At 39.4% G+C, this 20,949-nt stretch overlaps 2 protein-coding genes across 4 annotated transcripts in view; one reads left to right on the forward strand and one right to left on the reverse strand.

Moving 5' to 3' along the window:
* Window positions 1-20,949, reverse strand: part of MED12L (mediator complex subunit 12L) — a 335,495-nt gene that overhangs the window by 153,542 nt on the left and 161,004 nt on the right.
* P2RY14 (purinergic receptor P2Y14) overlaps window positions 1-20,949 on the forward strand; it is a 77,933-nt gene that overhangs the window by 23,761 nt on the left and 33,223 nt on the right. For 2 of the 3 annotated variants that reach the window (XM_011286176.4, XM_045037433.1), the window contains one exon: window positions 14,712-14,783. The exons of the other annotated variant lie outside the window; for it this stretch is intronic. The gene's annotated coding sequence lies outside the window, so the exon portion shown is untranslated. The remainder of the gene's footprint in view (window positions 1-14,711; window positions 14,784-20,949) is intronic. 3 annotated transcript variants of the gene reach the window in all.

The following is a 20,949-nucleotide window of genomic DNA, read 5'->3' on the forward strand; positions in this document are numbered from 1 at the left end:
TCCACCGCACCCTACCCAATCACCAATCAGCAGGTCCTAAAATCCTCTTGGACTGCTTTCATCCTCAACTATGCATTTGTAGGATAGTATTTTTTTAATTAATTTTTTAAATGTTTATTTCTTGAGAGACAGCACAAGCAAGAGAAGGACAGAGAAAAAGGAGGGAACAGAGGATCTGAAGAGGACCTGAAGCAGGGAGCTGACCACATACAGCAGGGAGCTCCATGTGGGGCTCAAACTCACAAACTGATCACAAGATCATAAAATCATGAGATCACAAACATCACTACCTGAGCTGAAGTCAGTTGCTCAATCAACTGAGCTACTCAGGCACCCCTGGAGGATAGTATTTATAATTCTCTGGCTATAACAATGTTCGACCTAGTATCAGGCACACATATTAGGGGGGGAAGTTATATTAAAACATAAAACTATCTCTGACATCTTTCTTTAAATTTGTTTTTAATGTTTATTTATTTTTGACGAGAGAGAGAGAGAGAGAGAGAGAGAGAGAGAGAGAGAGAGAAAGAAACAGAGCAGGGGTGGGCAGAGAGAGAGGGACATACAGAATCAGAAGCAGGCTCCAGGCCCTGAGCTGTCAGCACAGAGCCCGATGTGGGACTTGAACTCACTAACTGCGAGATCATGACCCGAGCCAAAGTTGGACGCTCAACCAACTGAGCCACCCAGGCGCCCCTATCTCTGACATCTTTAAATAGAGTACAACAGTTGGGTTGGGGGAAAGGCGGCAATAGAAATTAAAGTCTCTCCTGGGGCACCTGGGTATCTCAGTCGGTTGAGTGTCTGACTTCGGTTCAGGTCATGATCTCATGAGTTCAAATCCCGCATTGGGCTCTCTGCACAGAGCTGGCTTTGGGTCCTCTGTCTCCCTCTTTCTCTGCCCCTCGCCCACTAGTGCTCTCTCTCTCTCTCAAAAATAAAAATAAACATTTAAAAAAACATTAAGGAAAAAAAAAGTCTCTCAAAGGCAGAAGACTCAATGTGGGGGGTGTCACATTAAAACAGCTAATGCATGGGAGAGGCGATGGGCTAAATGGGTAAGGGGCATTACAGAATCTACTCCTGAAATCATTGTTGCACTATATGCTAACTAATTTGGATGTAAATCAAAAAAAGAAAATTTAAAAAGTAAATAAATTAATTAAAACAAAACAAAAAGACTTTCCACAAGGAAAAAACAACGAATCCATACACTAAGTAGCCAGTTACTAAGTAACTACCTTGTAGGAGGCCAGGCCACCAAGCTCCCTGAGTCCCATTCCCTGATGTAAAGCTGATAACATCAGTACAAAACTGCTATAGGACTCAAATAGATCATGTATGTCAAGTCTTTAACATAGTAAGACAGGAAGCATTGAGTAAATATGGCTGACATCATTTTGTTTTCACTATCATAAAGACCTCAAGGTAAATGTATATGTAATTATATATAAGACCACTGGAAAACAGAAGAAGGGGGCATGGGAGGAAGGAAGGAGAGAGGGAGGAGAGAAGGAAGAAAAAAACAGTCAAGGTTATTTGCCACTAGATCTAAGATGCTTCTGAAGTCAAGTGTGGACAGAGGAATATTGTTGCCTTCAGAGTGAATTTAGGTGTTGAAGCTTCCTAGGCCAATGCCTTTATGGTAAGAAACCAGAAGTCACATTTATTTCATTCAGTTTCCGCATTTCCTTGGAAGTTAGCTGTCTCAACCTGGCAGCATGGGCAGTCTCTGGCATACCAATAACAGACCAGTCCAGAGATGACACGCTGATGCCAACATGAGCTTACTCTGCCACCTTCCTCATGGGTATCTGCACTTGCATAAGACTGCCTAATAGAGGATGACTGAACAATAAGGAGAGTTTCTTTCAAATGAAAATTACACCATCAGTGCAAGAGTGCCAAGCTCTTCTAGGTAGAACAGTCGTTCTTAAAGTGACCCAAGACAAGATGCATCAACATCACCAGGGAACTTGTTAGATATGCAAATTTTTTACCCCAGAACTACTGAATTATGAAACTTTGGGAGTGAAGCTTAGCAATCTGTGTTTTAACAAGCCCTCTAGGTGATTTTGCTGCACAATTTTGAATTCCACTGGGTAAAATGACCATACATCCTGGGACAGGGTTGGGCTTGATTGTAAATAGTACAATTTTGTACTACCTAAGTGGACACTTCCTACTTAAGTGACCTGGTTTGGACAGTAAATTATATGATCGTCCTCACATTTCAGAGTGGATACTATAAAGGATGGGCTCTATTTACTACTTGGGATGTCAAATTAGCTTCAAGTCTGCTGCCACATTCTGGTACTAAACCCAGAAAGTCCCTGAATGTTGAAAAATGCATTGCCTCATAAAAGTCTAGGGGGCAAGGATCCTATCCTTCCCCCAAAATTACCCACTAACAAACTATATAAAATTCTCAGCTTCCTGAGTATCATATGGGATTAAGTTCCCTCCATCAGGTCTTTAAAATTCTTTTAATTAAATCTTCTGGCTCCTCCACGGGGAGTTTTCTAGGGTGCTAGTTGGTAGAAGAAAAAAGTACAAACCTAGTAGGTAATTTACTAGCCTTATTTTTATCATAATAATAACTATATTAATTCCCAGAAAAACTAAGTTTACCACAAAGCTTCCCAATCCACCTGTTCTTTTAAAGACAAAGTTAAATGTTGGTTATATCCTTTTGGATCTGATCTATTTTTGACTCCTTTGAAATGCTCTGTCTTGACACAGCCTGAATTAAATTGCTGGGTTTTTATTCAACTCTGAAGTCTTCCTTCTGTTGTTTCTGAAAAGCATCAAAGGCCTCGGATATCATGTTCTGACCCTTCATCTCTCAGATAAGAAAATAAACATACAGGGACGGTGGCTTCTACTCAATTACATAACATCTGTTGTCGAACTCAAGATGTCAGAGAAAAACCATCAGCTATTTGGCAGCTCAGACTTGGCCCAAAGGAGACTGTGTACTTTGGTGTAGTCACTGGGACAGAAAATCTGATTCTCAGTTTTTCAGGATCACACGCACTGATTTTCATATAGTCACTATACTATAGCAACAATTTACCCCAAGCAGACTTGCAATATGTCAAGTTCTCCTTTACTGTGGGAAAGATACCTGGCTGGAAAGCAAGACTCACCCATTGCTTATAGGATCTTCCCAGTGAGTTCGGCGCTAGGGTCAATGCTTTTGTAGATAAGCTCATAGAAGGCTTCCTCTAAATAAGGAATGTTTCCATCCTGATACAGAGGGTAAATGAAATCTTCTTCCCATTCTGGACATATTTCAGTCATTCATTAATTCAGTAAAGACTCATTGCATACCATGTGCCCACCATGATTCTAGATGATGCTCAGGAGCTGGCCTACAGCAGACTCCCTGACCTCATGGAGCTTACATTTTAATGGGCACCAAGACAAGCCTTGACATCTTCAATGTTACAACAATCTTTGAACATATTGTAATGGAATAGATTATATTTTATTTATTTAATTTTATGTGTTTATATTTATTTGATGTAATAGATTATATAAATTATATTTTAATTTTCTTTATAGAGATCTGAAGGGCACCTAATCTCATCAGAAGCCAACCAATATTTACGGACTTGATCCAAATCCATGTCCTAACCCTGTTATAAGCTGATGCCCTACATATACTGATGACAAACACAGGATATGGAAAACAATACAAATTTCACTTAAATATTGTAGGAATTGGCCTTAACATTTAATATTCTCTTTTTCCCGGCCCTGAAACTGCCTACCTATGTTTCTGCATAAGGATCTCACTGTCTCTTCCCCAACTATAAATATCTCTGCACGCACCATTTTTACAGAAGTGAAAAACGGGAAGAGAAAGGGTATACTGAAATTAAAAGAAAATCTAGGGGCACCTGGGTGGCTCAGTCAGTTAAGTGTCAGACTCTTGGTTTCAGCTCAGGTCATGATCTCATTGTTCATGAAGTCGAGCCCTGCATTAGGCTCCATGCTGACAGTGCGGAGCCTGCTTAAGATTCTCTGTCTCCCTCTCTCTCTACCCTTCCACAGCTCATGCATGCACTCTTTCTCTCTCTCAAAATAAACAAATAAACTTAGGGGGAAAAACAAAGAAAAGAAAACCTAAAATTGAAGGTTAGCTGTCTTGTTATCACTGAATCTATGAAGAGTCATACAGCAGCAGCCCTGGAGACAGGTAGTTTGTTAACAAAAAAAGGGAACAAAGTCAGAATCAGTGTTAGAAAAGGAGATCTCCTTTAAATACATTACTTTAAATTAAAATATTTAATGTACCCCTACTGCCTAATCTTTTGGGGTTGTGGCCAGACTTTTTTGTCTGGGGATGGGTCTGCTAATTTTCCTTCAAAAACCAGAACTGTAGCATACTGCCAGTCATGTCCAGTTTCTTACTTTATTTCAAATACTATGAGAATTTTTAAATTCTTGAGAAGCCATGGGAGTAAAATAACAAAATAAAAAACCGAGACCTAGACCTAGACTCTTAAGCCTTCGAAAGAACGGAGTGTGTCTTAGCCTTACAAGGAAATAGCACAGTGAAGTTTCCCCACAAATGTTCAGTGGATTGACGGCAGTAAGGAGGATCTGAACAAAGTAACTGTTCCCTAGAAACAACATTCTGCCTCACTAGTTTTTATCTAAATCCATTCCTACCCTACCTAAGAAAAGGTACACACTATGCTTTCACTAAAAGACGACTTTCACTAAATCCTAAGTCCTCAAGTCTACAAAGCCAAGGTATATAGCATAACAGTAAAGAGCAAAGATCATGCATTCTGGAATCAGACTATGTGGTTTCAAATCCTGACACCACACCACTTACTCTGATATCACCTTGATAAAGTTATTCATTCAATGATTCTATGAGTTTCCTCACTGATCATAGAAATTAAATGAATATGCATAAAGTATCCAAAGAATGACTGGCATGACATAAGAGTACAATCAATGTTTACTGATGTCATCACCATCACCTTATTTCTCAGTAACACAGTACAGTAGTTTGATGACCACAAGAACAGTGGAAGCCAAAGAGAGATTCTTCAAATTCTAGCTTGTCAAAACCTCTGTCTGCTCAGTTTATGCATCTGTAAAAACAGAATAAAAATGCCTACCTAAAAATAACTATTGTAACAGTTATCATAATGTCTGGTATATAGGTGACAATCAAAAAGGATAGCCATTAACACTCATATATATAGATGTAGCAAAGCTACGTTCCACCAGATGTCCTCTCCTGCACATCTATCAAACCTCCATCCAAAGAATCTTAACCAGGGGCACCTGGGTGGCTTGGTCGGTTAAGCGTCCGACTTCGGCTCCGGTCATGATCTCACGGTCAGTGAGTTCAAGCCCCACGTCGGGCTCTGTGCTGACAGCTCAGAGCCTGGAGCCTGTTTCAGATTCTGTGCCTCCCTCTCTCTCTGCTCCTCCCCTGTTCATGCTCTGTCTCTGTCTCAAAAATAAATAAACATTAAAAAAATTTAAAAAAAAACAAAAAACAAAGAATCTTAACCAGCATTTTATTGTGGATTCAGCCTTTCACTTGAAGCATTGGAAGAAAAACTACCTTCCCGCAAGAAATAATTTTGAGAAGATACCCACTGAACATATAGGCTACAATCTAGGAAAAATTATGTGCTACACTGTGCAGTTATAATAGGAGCTCAGAAAAAGGAAAGAACACTGTGTGCTGAAGCATCCAGTGGACTGAAGAAACAAAATTAGGCCGAATCTTGAAAAAGGAAAATGACATACCAACAGAGGAGTGGGAAATGATACACTGAGTAGAGAAACAAATTCAATTAATATTTTTACTGACCTCTAAAAGCATGTCTTCCTTTATCTTTGTCTTGATCCCTTGACCTGAGATCTTGATCCTATTTGGAATTATTTTCCCTTCAATGGCCAATCTCTGACATTTCTCAATTTCCATCTTCAAAACACAACATAAACCATTTCTTGCCCAGAAAGCCTTTCCTGTTTGACCTGCCTTTTTCTGAGAGCTCATGTGATGCATATTCCCCACCATCTTTCCAACATCCTACACCATTTACACATCGTTTACAATACGCTTTCAACATCCTTACTGCTCTACAGGGCCAGTTTTACACCATTGATTTTTTTCCCCACTTAATTTAGGTTGGAGTGTAAACTACATACAATAAAATAGAAAGATTTGAAATGTAAGTTCAATGAATTTTGACCCCAAGTAAACACCACCCCAATTATTATACTTGAAAGCTCCCTTATACTTCTTTCCACTCCTATGTGTCCACTTACCTGATTTCTGTCACTAGAACTTAGTTCTGCCTGTAGTAGAATTTCATTGAAACATAATCACACAGTACATACACCTTTTCTGTTGAATTCTTTTGCTCAATTTAACATTTTGAGATGTATTGTTGGGATCACACTGTTGGTATCTATCATTCCTCTTGATTACTAAGTGGTATTCTGTAAGTATACCACAATTTCTTTACTCGTTTTAATCTGCTGATGAATATTTGAGTCATTCCTGATTTTTGTTTGTTATGAATAGGGTTGCTATGAATACTCTAGTAAAGGGCTTTTTATGGACATATGCTTTCATTTCTCTTAGGTGAATAGCCAAGGAATTAAATTACTAGCTCATTAGCTGTATGTTTAACTTGATTAAAAGTTACCAAACTGCTTTCCAAAGTAGATTTTCTACTTTATACTCCAACTAAAAATTGTTCTATTTCCTTGTGTACAGTTAGTATTGTCAATATTGGTGTTTTGGGTTTTTTTTGGGGGGGGGGGTTGTTTTAATTTTTTTGGTTTTGCTTTGCCATTTTAATGGGTGTGAAGTATCTCACCATTATAATTTGCATTTCCCTATTAACTCAAGATGCTGAGCACCTTTTCATCTGTTACTTGGTCAAACATCTTCTTTAGTGAATTGTTTCTTCATGTCTTTTGGCCATTTTTTTTTTATTGAGTTACAAAAATTCTTTAAATAGCCTGAGGCATTTAATAGAAGTGTGTATTGTGTATTTTTCCTCCCAATCTGTGGCTTGCCTTTCATTTTCTTAATGGTATCAAATGAAAAATGGAAGTTTTCAATTTTAAAAAGGTACAATTTATTAACTTTTCATTTTATGATTAGTGTGTTTTGTATCCCAATAAATTACTGCCTACCCAAGGTTGCGAACATACTCTATATTTTCTTCTAGAAGCTTTATGGTTTCAGTTTTACATTTAGGTATATAATCCATCTTGAATTGTTTATTTGACTCCTTATTCCATCTGGTAATAGATCTCGCAGAGAAGAAATGATCTATAAACACTGTTGCTCATTTACAAATGACCCCATGGGTTAAGACAAAGCCTGTTGAAGAGGCCTATGCTTAGCCTACGGTATATCCTGGATGGAAAATCTACTCACAGGAATAAAGTCACAAATGTGATCCAAATGGACACATAAGTCTCCATTTGAAAGTGATGGTCTGGCCCTGCCTTATGATAAGCTTTTGACTAGGATAGGGATAATCCAAAGTTTGCATTTTTTTTTAATGAACAACAGTTTAACCCAGCACAAAGAAACAGAGGACAGTTTGCTCACAATAGTTTCTTCCTCTTCGAATAGGCATTAGATCAATTACCATCTCATTAGTATAGACGAAATTCTCTTTAATGAATTAGGCTTCATCAGTCAAGTGATTCTTAGCTCCATTTTAAACTGGCTTCTAAAATGAGTAATAAATGATTACTCAAAAAGATTACTCTCTGGGGACATTGTTTCTATAGCCTTAAACATATGCATTATTTTATAAGATTTAGAGGACTTTTAAAAATGTTTTAGTAATATTTCTTCTAAAAAACATGTCAAGTCAAAGCATAAATAGAATTATTCCTGCTACTCAAAGATTATTACCTAAGGCATCTAATATAAAGCATTTCAAGTTATTTCCTTGAGATTTTACTAAGAAAGCACAAGATTGGGAAGAATAAAAATACTCTTTTCCACTTATTAGGGCTTGGAGAAATTAACAAATTAACTAGGATCATAGAACATTTTCTGAGTACTTAGCAATGAAGTTGGTAAAAATACTCCATATACTAAAAAATGAAGAGACTGTTCTGAAGAGTTGTATGTTGCCAGCTGCTTCCTTGATGATACTGAGCTAAAACGCACTCACTGTTTAGCAAGTCTTATTTCTTATTACCCAGCTGACATTTATGTTTCCTCAAGTGAGGAACTGCTACAGGAAAACTATTCACAGCTAAACGACAATTTATTTATTTGTAGCTTGCACGTCCCTCTATGTTTAATGACTACCCAAGATTCACAAGCTAATATTGCTCCGAACTATCAACAAGGGGCACCTGTGTGGTTCAGTCGGTTAAGCATCTAACTTCTGTTCAGGTCATGATCTCAGTTTGTGAGTTTGAGCCCTGCATCAGACCCTGTGCTGTCAGTGCAGAGCCTGCTTCAGATCCTCTCTCCCCCTCTCTCTTTTCCCCTAGCCCACTCACAAGCCTGCATTCTCTCTCTCTCTCTCTCTTTCTCTCAAAAATAAACATTGAAAAAAAAATTGTTAGAGAAACTATCAACAATAGTTGCTTAGAATTTAGGGCAAAATAGAAGAAAGTACCATATGAACCTGGCATTGTTTCTTTTTGAAGAGAAAAAGGAGTTTTCATGGCTAGCCACTTTAATGTGGTTAAGTTATGCATTTAAATTCCTTTTTCTCATCAAGTATTTCCATTATCACCATTCCCTTAATGGAACTCCATTACTTTTATGCCTTATTCAATGTATAACTTTTTCTAAAGCCTTAAGTCAGAAAGAATAAAAGAAGCAAAAAATAAACTCCCAGTAAGGAATATTGTCTTAAGCCATATAGTCCATGAAGTGTTTAGTTAATGGTTCCAATAACAGTCAAAATAAACTTTTCGTTTAAAGAATTTAAGAAACTCTACCATTCAGGAAATACGCTCTAGAATGAGCTCCCAAAATTTAATTTGAAAAGTTCTCTAGGACTTTACAGCACTGACAGAATTCACTAATGCTAGCTATGAAGTAAATCTTAGTTCTCCTGAACACCCATTTCAAATCACACTGAAGGCACCCCATGAGAGACTGCACGGACTTCACATCAGGAAGGAGTTTATACAAGTTACAGGATCCGATGGCATACGAGGACCGAGCACACCAGTCCCTCCCTAGGAAGAGGTAGCTTTTCTTTCATAGAATGGCTACAGCAATTTTTCTTCTCACTCTTCACTGTCTTCTTAACAAGCAGCCAAATGCCCCTGCGCACATGTTTTATTTTTCCCAGTCACAAGCCACCAAATCTCAAAGCTTTTCTCCTACGGCTAGAGTTCCTTGACACTGATTCGTTCATATCACTTACTCATAGACTCCTTCATTTACTTAAAATCTTCAAAATGCTAGAAAAGATTATTCAAAGAAAAAATAGCTAAGACTAATGTGAAAGTCAAAAAACACAACACGCCAAAAAAAGGACTATACTATTATACAAGTGCTTTTGTGCAAATATAATTTTCATAATGTCTAAAGTCTAGGCAAACTGTGTTTGGGGGGGGGTTGTTTGCTGTGTTTTAGACCAGTGAATTTACTTATTTTTTTTAGTTCTTTTTAACACTTATTAATTGTTGAAAGACAGAGACAGAGCATGAGCAAGAGAAGCAGTCACAGAATCTGAAGCAGGCTCCAAGCTCTGAGCTGTCAGCACAGAGCCTGATGTCGGGCTCAAACAGCGAGATCATAACCTGAACCCAAGTCGGATGCTTAATCAACTGAGCGACCCAGGGGCCCTGCAGACCAGTGAATTTATTGATGAGATACTAACATGCCTTTGGATCAGAGATCTTAGGTTGTACTAAAACCAGAAGCTGGAAATGCTCTAGGCCATACTTTCTTCCTCTAATCTGTTTTTGTCCTTGAGCTGCTTCATTCCTGCTTGTTTTGTTTTGGCAGAGAGACTTTACTTTTTGCAAATACAACATTATAATTCACATCTTTTCCCTTTCACTAATGTCACTGGTTCAGCTTCACATTTCTGCGGGTATCTTTCCACCAGCTACACAATCATCTCTGGAACTGTGGCCATGGGCATAGGGTAATAGAGTTCAGGATTCTTTCTGTTGGGTGGCATTCTTAAAGGAAAAGTGTCATTGTGAACTCAGCGAACACTCCAAAAGATGTTAGGTGAAATATCATGCTGAGAGGCTGACATCTGTTATCTGAGTCTATTCTTTCAACAACATTCAGTTAGAAGGGTAAATCAGAAGGTTTATATGCTTTTAGGCAAACCGTTATTTAATGTTAAGTTCATTCACTCAACAACAAACAGCTTTACATTTGGGCTGGTACTATGAATATAAGCCTAAAGGTTTCTTCTGCTTGGGATTTCTGGACACATTCAGCATTAAGTTTCAAATATTCAACAAATCTGTTTGCATTTTAACTTTGATCAAGTTCATATTCTCATTTTAACAGAGGCCTCTGAAAGCCTCAAAAATTGAGGATGTGAAGAAAAATCTCCTTATTTAACAGGAATCAGGTGAGCCTCCCCCAAACTCACTGTGCCAGGAGCAGCCATCAGCATGAAGTTTCCACAGCCATGCACACAGAAGCACTAAGGAGCCAGGAGGAACTGGAAATGAGCAAAGTACAATGGCAACAAAGCCAAAGGCACCTGTGTACATTGCCAAGAACCTACAGCAGGGGCTCTGGAACTCTGTAACTAAGTTCAGGGCACAGACAACAATCAAATGTCCCCTTGGACCAGAACTAGTCATACTCATCCAGGACAGAATGCCCTAGTCTTTGCCTGCCACCTTCAATTCTCAGAGTCACAAGGCCCTGTTCCAGTCCCTCCCATTAGTCCCTGGAAAGAGACGAAATCAGAGACCCCTCTAAATCAGAGTTGTTAGGACTGTCATTTGTCAGGAAGAAGTTCTATTCAAACAAAATCTTAAAACACTTTTACATCAGACACAGAACCAGAAATGGTCTTCAGGAGGCTGAAGGGAAGAGACTCCCTCAGACTGTCTAAAACACACCTCTGGAAAGCTGTTGTGCCTGCCCAGAAGCCAGCCGGGAAGAAGTTTGAAACCACTGCCCAGATTCCTCCTCGCAGATGGCAATGATCTTGTGATTATGAACTAGACAAGTTTTTAAACATATAAACTAAGGGCACCTGAGTGGCTCAGTCGGTTAAGCATCCTACTTCAGCACAGGTCATGATCTCACGGTTCGTGGGTTTGAGCCCCATGTCTGGCTCTGTACTGAGAGCTCAGAGTCTGGACCCTGCTTCAGATTCTGTGTCTCCCTCTCTCTTCCCCTCCCCCTCCCCTCGTGCTCTCCCTCCCTCTCAAAAATAAATAAACATTAAACAAAATTAAACCTCAATTTGAAGAACAATTTCAGGGAAAAGGCATTCTATCGAATATAAATGAGAACACTCTCCATACTGGCGTATGAGCACTTTATACAATTACATACCAACTAATGAGTTCAGGTTTGAATTTCTGAGAGACTGGGCAGGCATAAGAAGTTTTCAGTAAGAGTGCTTAGACAGTTTCCTCTTTCTTCTCTGCTAAAACACACCCCTCCTGCCCTCATGGAAAGACTCGATTCTTTAAAACATAGCACAGTATGCCCAATAATGCCCAATAATGATTTAACGCTACACCCAACGAGCCCAAACCCTTCCTGATACCCCACCAAACAAGTGTCAGCAGAATAATGAAAACAATTATAGCAGTGGAACTAAAGACCAACATCAAACACAACCTTCAAAGTTTTAATGGGAAAGTACGAGGGAGTGAGGAAATAAGGTATGAGATGTTTATAATGATGAGGAAAATATGAAATAATCCAAACATCCATCAATAGGGAAATGGTTAAACATGATTCTTGCCTTCTGGTTTACAAATACTCGACAGAAAAATATTCAGTGTTAAAAAGTGACATTGGGAAGTCACCTAGATACACTGGGTCAGTAGGGGTTGGGAACAGTAGGAAGAGAGCTCAAGTTTTGTCCATGGTTACCTGCCTTCCTAGTATTTAACAATTACTAACATTTATTAAGTACTTTCCACACATTAGGCACTGCACTAATGCTCAGTGAATTCTTACAACAATCCTATGGGATACAGAGAGTAATTCCCATTTAATAAATGAATTAAAGTATTTTAGCCATTCACAGCTGGTAAGTGAGGGAAGCCAGATTTGAATCCAGGAATTTCAATGTTGCAGTTCACCATCTTAGCCTCTAATTTGTCTCTTAGAGATCAGTCCTTGTTCCCTGGGTACAGTCAATCAATTCACTCTTAGATTCTTTACGTTCATATAACAAGAAAAAATTTCCACTTACTGTTCTGGGAAATAATTTTAAGGAAAATTAAATAAATGATCTCACATGCAAAGCTCGTGACATTTTGAAAAGTCATTATGACCCAAGCTGGCATTAAACTCAAAATCTAAGTACAAGGCAACTTTATAAGCAAGTATTATTTAAAGGCTCAGTGACCAGGGTCACTGGTAACTTGGTCAGTTAAGCACCCGACTCTTGATTCTGGCCCAGGTCATGATCTCGTGGTTCATGGGATTGAGCCCTACATCCAGCTCTGTGCTGAAAGCAAGGAGGCTGCTTGGGATTCTCTCTCTCCCTATCTCTCTGCTCCTCCCCGAGTGTCTCTGTGTGTCTCTGTGTCTCTCTCTCTCAAAATAAATAAACTTTAAATAAAATATAATAAAGCCTCAGTGACCAATAATGATTCTGTCAGCCCCACCATAGTAGCAAATTGTGAAGGCCAGTTCATACATTTCCTTCAAGTTCAAGCTGTTTGCATATGTTCACAGCACAGAAAATGTAATGTTTAAAATTAAACAGATGCCCATCACTTCAAGGCAAGCCTCGAAGGTCCCAATCAGCAGGCATTCTTTTAGCAGCTCTACATGTTGATGCCAGTGAAATGGGAGGTATTTCCAGGTGAAGCTGGTGATTAGCCAGGTCACTAACAGGTGCTGGGCAGTCCTAAAATCATAGGAACTATACACGCCCACAAGTTGTTGATCCACCTCTGTGCCCACCTGACCCGGCAAAAATGCCCTACTCCTCACCCTCAACCCATTTACACATGAGTCTCCTCTCCGCTGCCACCACCACGCAGCAGTAATGACAGCAAGTGACAGCATGTGTTTTCCCATCATCCTAGAGGAGCAGTAGAAGGGACACGTTTAAGACCAAGAACTAAAGCACCCCCTGCTGCAACTTACATCCTTACCAGCTGTGTGAACTTGGGTATGATGCTTAACCACTCTGTGCCTTACTGTCCTTGTTTTATTGGGGTACATTTACGGAACTTACTTCATACATTAGTTATTAGATTTTAGTAAGTCAATACAGAAAAGGAATTTAGAAGAGTATCTGGCATATTCTAAACACTCAATGTTAGGTTTTGCTAATAATGGTATTGCTACTACTATTACCATAGCACATTAAGCAGGAGATAGAAACTTACTTCTTGTGACCCTTCTTTTCCTTATTTTACCATTTACAAGAAAATGGTTACCCAAGGATAAATGTCTCAATGATCTTTCTTTTCCTTTTTTCACTTTTCTACATTTTCTAATTTTCCTATGCATGCCTTAATAAGTCTTCTCTAATTAAACTGCTTAAAGCAAACAACTTGAAGATTAAGTCTTCACTCAATTCCCTTCCTACGCGCCTGGCTAGGTGCAACAGAAAGAGCCTCTACCCCATCAAGTCTACAGTTGAGCAAGCAGGTGTCAGGACCACCCTGCAGAGCCCAGCAATAATGTCTGGAAATTTCAGGGTGTGACCTTTCCATGAAGAAAATTGGTGGCAAACCACGGACCACAGCTACACATCCTACTGCAGACAAATTATTATCAAATTTTAAAAACACAAAACAAAAACTGGTGTGTGACTTAGAATCTATGAATTCTAGCAGGATACAGTCTGAAAATTAAAATACTTATGGGCACCTGGGTGGCTCAGTCGGTTAAGCGTCCGACTTCGGTTCAGGTCAATATCTTGCAGTCTGTGGGTTCGAGCCCCGCACAGGGCTCTGTGCTGACAGCTCAGATCCTGGAGCCTGCTTCAGATTCTGTGTCTCCCTCTATGTCCCTCCCCTGCTCACTCACTCACACTCTCACACACACACACACACACTCTCTCTCTCTCTCTCAAAAATAAATAATCATTAAAAAAATTTTTTTAATTAAAATAGTTTATATCAGAGTATTTAATCAGGGGTTCCCCAATCTCCCACTAATATATAAAATGTATTGTACATTGTGGCTTTCAACAAACTATGAAAGGACTTCACAACCTAAAGATGATACAAATTGTTGGTTTACTAGTGATCCTCAAACTTTAACACACCTGCCAGAACATGTATCCCTGAGCTCACCCACAGACCTTGTTTCAGGGGTGGGAATCTGGGGTCATTCCTGAGAATGTGCATTTCTATCAAGTCCTCAGACAATGCCGATGCTGCTGGTCCATGTCCAGCAATCAAACCAGTGATTTAAGGAATTATTTAAGAACCAGTGATGGAAGGAATTCTTGTGGGCATTTTGGCTTTATCCCAACAGGAAGCAACCAACCTCCTTAACAGAATGTAAGAGAACTAACGGCCATTTCTCCATTATTTACCAGTGAGTTGCCTACCAAGTAGTGGCCCTTCGGTTTGGATTCCTCATCACCAACCGTCCCTTCTCACATCTCTAGGTAAGCTATGCCTATCATTTTATTCGACTGGGCAAATATTTATCAAATTCCTTATTTCCAAATAGGTAGGTTAGAAACTAGCTTTGGATATTGGTATAAAGCAGTGACTGCCCATATATTTCCACCCACACTACAACCTCCATCAATTTGTTTTTTGTTTTCTTTTTCATACATATGCATTTTCAAATGAGAAGAAACAGTATAATGTAGTTTAGAATTCCACCTCTCCCCTCTTTCAAAATTAAATGTATAAACAAACATGGCTCTGATGATCAAGATGCTTCCCATAAATCAAAGCCAATGTCGTGCAACCATTAAACACAGAGACCACCAGGCCATGCTTGACCTGCAACACACAGAATGAAAGGGGCCAGACACATAATTTCACAGAACTCAGTCTGTAGAGATGAACAGCAGCAGATGATGAACACATCATACATGTGTTACCCTCAGGATAAAGGTCAAGGTTGAGTATGCTATAGATGCCTTAGCTTTGAGTATAATTTAGTGTGAATACAACCACAGCATAGATGGTATTCTGAATAGGGAAAAATGCTTACAGTCACTTAACATAAATAAGGAATTTATTACTTTTTTAAGATTAGGTCCTAAAGCCTACATACTCAGGAAAGTGGCCATCAGGGAATAAAGCTGGTCAATATTGAGTTGTACTTAGGTGAACAGTCATTTAAAAACTAGTTTTAAAAAGATATTAGTAGAGCTAGGTAAAGGAGGAAATCAGAGGTGAACAGAAGTTCATTTTATCTTCTGGTAATATCAACTCCTTTATAAATAACTTCCCCAGGCTGGATAAGATGACCTTTTGGCTCCTTTCTCCATGTTCAAACACCGTGTCCATTAAATCTGAATAGCCCTCATTCTTTTTACAACTGAAACACATTCCTACTCAGCCACCACACCCTTGCGAATGACCTCCCCAGCGGTATCCATCAGTACAGTGAGAATCCATTGATGGTCGGTTGAATGCTATGGTTAGCCAAAAAATAGAAAATGCCAAGGTCCTCTTTGAGAGTGCACAGAAATATGAAATATTTATCGCAACAAAAAAAGAGATTGGATTCCAAATAATTTGGAATTAAAATATAATATAGGGACTATAGAAGGGAGAAAACAAGATGAATTAACTCTGTCAGATTCATGAAGAAATCACTATTAGAACAGAGAAAACACAGAGCCTAAACTATAAGCCAAGACTCTTTAAATGTTTGTTTGGAAAAGCAATTTGCTCTTTTCAATGGTTGGTGAAGAATCCTGGTAAGGACTAGCTGAGTATGTATACCTCGAAGATGCTCAATAAATTGACTCATAGCAGATGCCATTCCTATCACAGCACCTCAAGGAGGGACAATGTAAAGGCCATTTGTCTTGAGGCACATTTTAAGATTTCAGATAAGTCCCGAGCTTTCAGAAAATGGGGTATTCAAAATTTCTATTTTGTCTATGCAGAGTGTGTCTATCTTAGGGTAAACATAGGTACCAATTGTCTAGGGCAGATCCAGATCATTTCTGCAGGCCTAATGTAAGTATAATTAACACTGTGTTTAACTCTCAAAAGTGTCCCAACTTAAATAATAAATTCTAAGCTGACTCTATCCCAATCTGTTTTGGCTAAGTCTTTGGTAAATGAAATCTCTTCAAAAGTACCAGAGGCAATGTACTTCAGGTCAGAAAGTTTCTCCACAAATCTTGAAGGTAAGAAAAACACACCACAGTTCAAAAGGAGTGCCTATTTGTGAAAGCAAGCCAGATGATCACAGTACGTTAGCAAGAGCACTGATCTCAGTTCACTGGTTTTTAGTTACTGAATTATCTATGCAGCCTGTGGTTGCAACTTGTGGGACAGAATTACTGTAGAACAAACACATCTTCCAGAATGGTATGGTTTTCAAACTGTATCCCGTAACCACAAAGAATCATAGATATATTGTGGGAGAACAAGGTAGAGACTAAACAGGGAGGCTAACTCCTACCCATCTTCAAAGACACACTTCCATCTACTTATCCATTAGCTCTATTTAAGATTTCAAATACTGCAGTCTGCTGTTCAACACGAAACAAAGAAGTACACACACATACATGGTTTTAGAACATATTGCTAGAACCAGGGTCTGGGCAAACATTTTAAAAAGATGCTACAGGAACCACACCACCACCCCACCCCACCCCCACCGAGAGAGAGAGAAAGACTGAAAATTTTAAGGAGACGCGGATTTTAGGTAACCCAATATGCTCATTAAAACTGAGGCAATGCAGGGGGGGATGGGAGGGGTGCCTGGGTGGCTCAGTTGGTTAAGTGTCCCACTTCGGCTCTGGTTATGACCTCATGGTTTGAGTTCAAGCCCCGTGTCGGGCTCTGTGCCGTCAGTTCAGAGCCTGGAGCTTACTTTGAATTCTCTGTCTCCCTCTCTCTCTGTCCCTCTCCTATTCACACTCTGTGCCTGTCTCTCAGAAAGTGAATAAACATTAAAAAAAAAAAATTAAAAAGAAAAAAACTGAGGCAATGGGACACCTTGGTGGCTCAGTCGGTTAAGCATCAGACCCCTGACCTCAGCTGAGGTCACAATCTCACAGTTTGTGAGATGGAAACCACTTGGGATTCTCTCTCTGTCCCTCTCTCTGTGTCCCTCCCCAGCTCGTGCACATGCGCTCTCTCTCAAAATACACACACACACACACACACACACACACACACACACACACACACACACACACACACACACCCCTGAGGCAATGAGAGGCACCTGGCTGGCTCAATCGGTGGAGCATGCAATTGGGCGTGGAGCCTACTTGAAAAGGAAGAAAGAAAAAAAACTGCGGCGTGAACTGAGCCGTAGAGGATAGGAGCAAAAAGCCTACTATCACAGTACCATCCCTATCCTCACTCTCTGCCTGCTTTTGTTCACCGTTCCCCCCACAGCCAAACCTTACCACTGACATGAAGTGTTCAGGTCCTATCTGCACACTCTCTAAATGATAATGCAACTCCAGAACACACTCGGATGCCCGCGGAATTAACAATGCTCGTGTCTGTTTCTAAAATATGCCTACTAAGGAGGAGTGGGGTTGAGAATACAATAATGTTAACTTGGAGAGATCAATAAAAAATAGTACTAGAATTTGTTAGCTATACTTTGTGGCACAAACTGTTTGCATTGCATGTGCACAACCTCACCTAACTAACACAGCGACCCTGTCGGGGAGGTGGCAGAGGGGAAGAATGGCACGGACACATCTAACCCCAGAGCACACCTTCTCTACCACGCAGTAGGCAGACGTGGTCCTTGCCCCACAGGACTCTGTAAAAGGACCCAAGCACATCAGTTTTGGATGCTAGGTCGAAAGTGAACAAAGGTAGAAATAAAAAAATCCCCCGAGGGCCTCAGGATGTGTCACAGCTCTGGAGATTTGCCAGTCACTCTAAAAGCAGCAGCTTAGAAAATGAAAATTCCCATTCCTTGCTGCAAGGTGCACCTTGGAATTTAACCCAGGGCCAATCCTGGACCACACTTCACTAATCAATCTTGTGTTCCCCCTTCAGGAAGACAACAAGAAATTCTCTTCATCTGCTTTATAAGCAGCGCTCTTAATGGAACATATTTTTATGACAGCAAAGCCAAGCAAAAGAATTAAAGAAAGTGGTGACATTTCATTGTAAGTAATTATTGTGAGGCTCTCGAGTATTTGATCATACCTCTGAGCCAGCTACCACGTAGCTTCCAGGTCTTCGTGATCCATTGCAGGGTTGCCTTAAGTAGTATAAGAGCTCTTATTTGGGCGTCTGAATGATGACTCCCAAAAGTCGGTCTATCTATAAATGCCTCGGTGCACCACAGACCCACAGATTGGAATTGTATGGATACTGGGTCTGCATCTTCACTAACTATTTTATAGATGCTTCACGTCAAAAAAACTGAACTTGAGGCCAAAACAAATTGATTCATTTGATATATATATTCATTTGATATATATATTCAAATTGATATATATGAATATTTTATTTATTTATTTATTTATTTATTTATTTATTTATTTATTTATTTATTTATTTATTTATTTATTTATTTATTTCTGAGAGACAGAGAGACAGAGCACAAGTGGGGAAGAGGCAGAGAGAGAGGAGACACAGAATCTGAAGCAGGCTCCAGGCTCTGAGCTGTCAGCAAAGAGCTCGACATGGGGCTCAAACCCATGAACTGTGAGATCATGACCCAAGCTGAAGTCAGACGCTTAACTGAATGAGTCACCCAGGCACCCCCAAAACAAATTGATTCTTATGCTGAGTACAAAATGCTTAAAGCAAATTAGAGGGGGAAGGTGGAAAAGGAAGCAGCAAATGTTAGTTACCATTCGAATGCTGTAGCATGGAGAAGAAACATGGTATTTAAAGGTTTGCATAAATCGCATTTGTGCCAAATGATCCAAATGACACTTAGAACAGCATGGACAGGACAGAGGAATATTATGGTAAGACACAGACCCATAAATAATAGAGTTAAGCTCAATTTCAAACTCATGTTTTTTCCAAGCAATCATTACCTTTTAGAGACAACAAGAAACCCCCACATGTAAGTCTCCTTCAAGATTTTTTTTTTTTAATTCTCCATCAAGGAAATAATACTTATGGAAGGAATTAATTCACTGTTCTGTGTGCCAGGCACACAATACTATTTTGAAGTAAATATTATTACTGCTTTTGTATACATCATTCCAAGGAAGAGACTTCTGAGGCCCAGACAGCTTTAGTAATGTGCTCAAGGCTCCACAGCTAGTCCGTGCTCTAAGGCCATCTATCCCAGTCTCACCAATCAGATATGCCGCCTCTCACATTTCTAGAACTACAGGTCAACAAATGTTTCAATTGCCTAAAGGAAAAATATACAGTGACAAGATCCTATAAATATTTAAACTAAATACAACATTGCAAGTGGCACACAGTGGAAAGAGCATTAAACGGAAGCTGTGGAATAAGAGCTACAGAGAAAGCAGCTACATAAGCATGCCTTCCAGGCAAGGTCACTTAGAAACCACTCCACATTCTGAGGAAACAGATCAAAAAGGTCTACAATCTGTCATAACCATTTTCTTTTTAAAACCACACCATTTATTTTGAAGTTCAGAAGCATCTATATCACATGCAGCTTTCTTATTTTATTTTTTTGAAACTAAGCGCCTCCGATAGAACATTAAGCATCCTAACTCCTGGCAAACAGCACGGATTTCCTATGTGGAGTGATACGCAATATCTGGTTTTACAAATGGCAAGAAATCATTTAACAAATTCAAACATTACTTTTTCCCCTATGGCCTATTTATTTATTTATTTATTTATTTAAAATTTTTTAATGTTTTATTTATTTTTGAGACAGAGAGAGACAGAGCATGAACAGGGGAGGGGCAGAGAGAGAGGGAGACACAGAATCCGAAGCAGGCTCCAGGCTCTGAGCTGTCAGCACAGAGCCAGATGCGAGGCTCAAACTCATGAACCGTGAGATCATGACCTGAGCCGAAGTCGGACGCTTAACCAACTGAGCCACCCAGGCACCCCTCCTATGGCCCATTTAAAAAAAAAAAAACAAAAATAAAAACAAACAAACAAAACACCTCTAAGTCACTTCCCAAAAAAGCCAGAATGGAATAAAACCACACAGCTGAACTAACAAAATAATTACAAAACACTCATTCATATGAGCTTTTGTTTTCCTTACCTAAGCAAAAATAAATGTTCCCTGCCTCTGCTATTATTTAACCACTCCTGGGCTTTAAAGAGAAACTCATCAAGACATTGCTAAATAATTCCATTAGCATAACAAGCTTTAGTCTCTCCTGTAAGGCAGCAATCTGATGAGATCCATGGCAACGGAGAGGCTTTGGGACCGCACTTTTATCTACATTAATTAAAAACAGTGGAGCCCTAAAAATTTCTGGAGTTGACAACAGTGAAGAAGAGGGAGATAAAGAGGATTAAGAGATATGAACTTGCAGCTATAAAATAAGTCACAGAGATGAAAAGTACAGCATAGGGAAAACAGTCAACAATGCTGTAATAACAGTGTTACTGGTACAGATGGTGACAGTGACAACACTTAACATGGGAAATACTGGGTAACATAAAGAATTGTGGAATCACTATGTTGTACACCTGCAA

This window comes from Felis catus, chromosome C2 (assembly GCF_018350175.1).
Source record: "Felis catus isolate Fca126 chromosome C2, F.catus_Fca126_mat1.0, whole genome shotgun sequence".
Classification (NCBI taxonomy): domain Eukaryota; kingdom Metazoa; phylum Chordata; class Mammalia; order Carnivora; family Felidae; genus Felis; species Felis catus.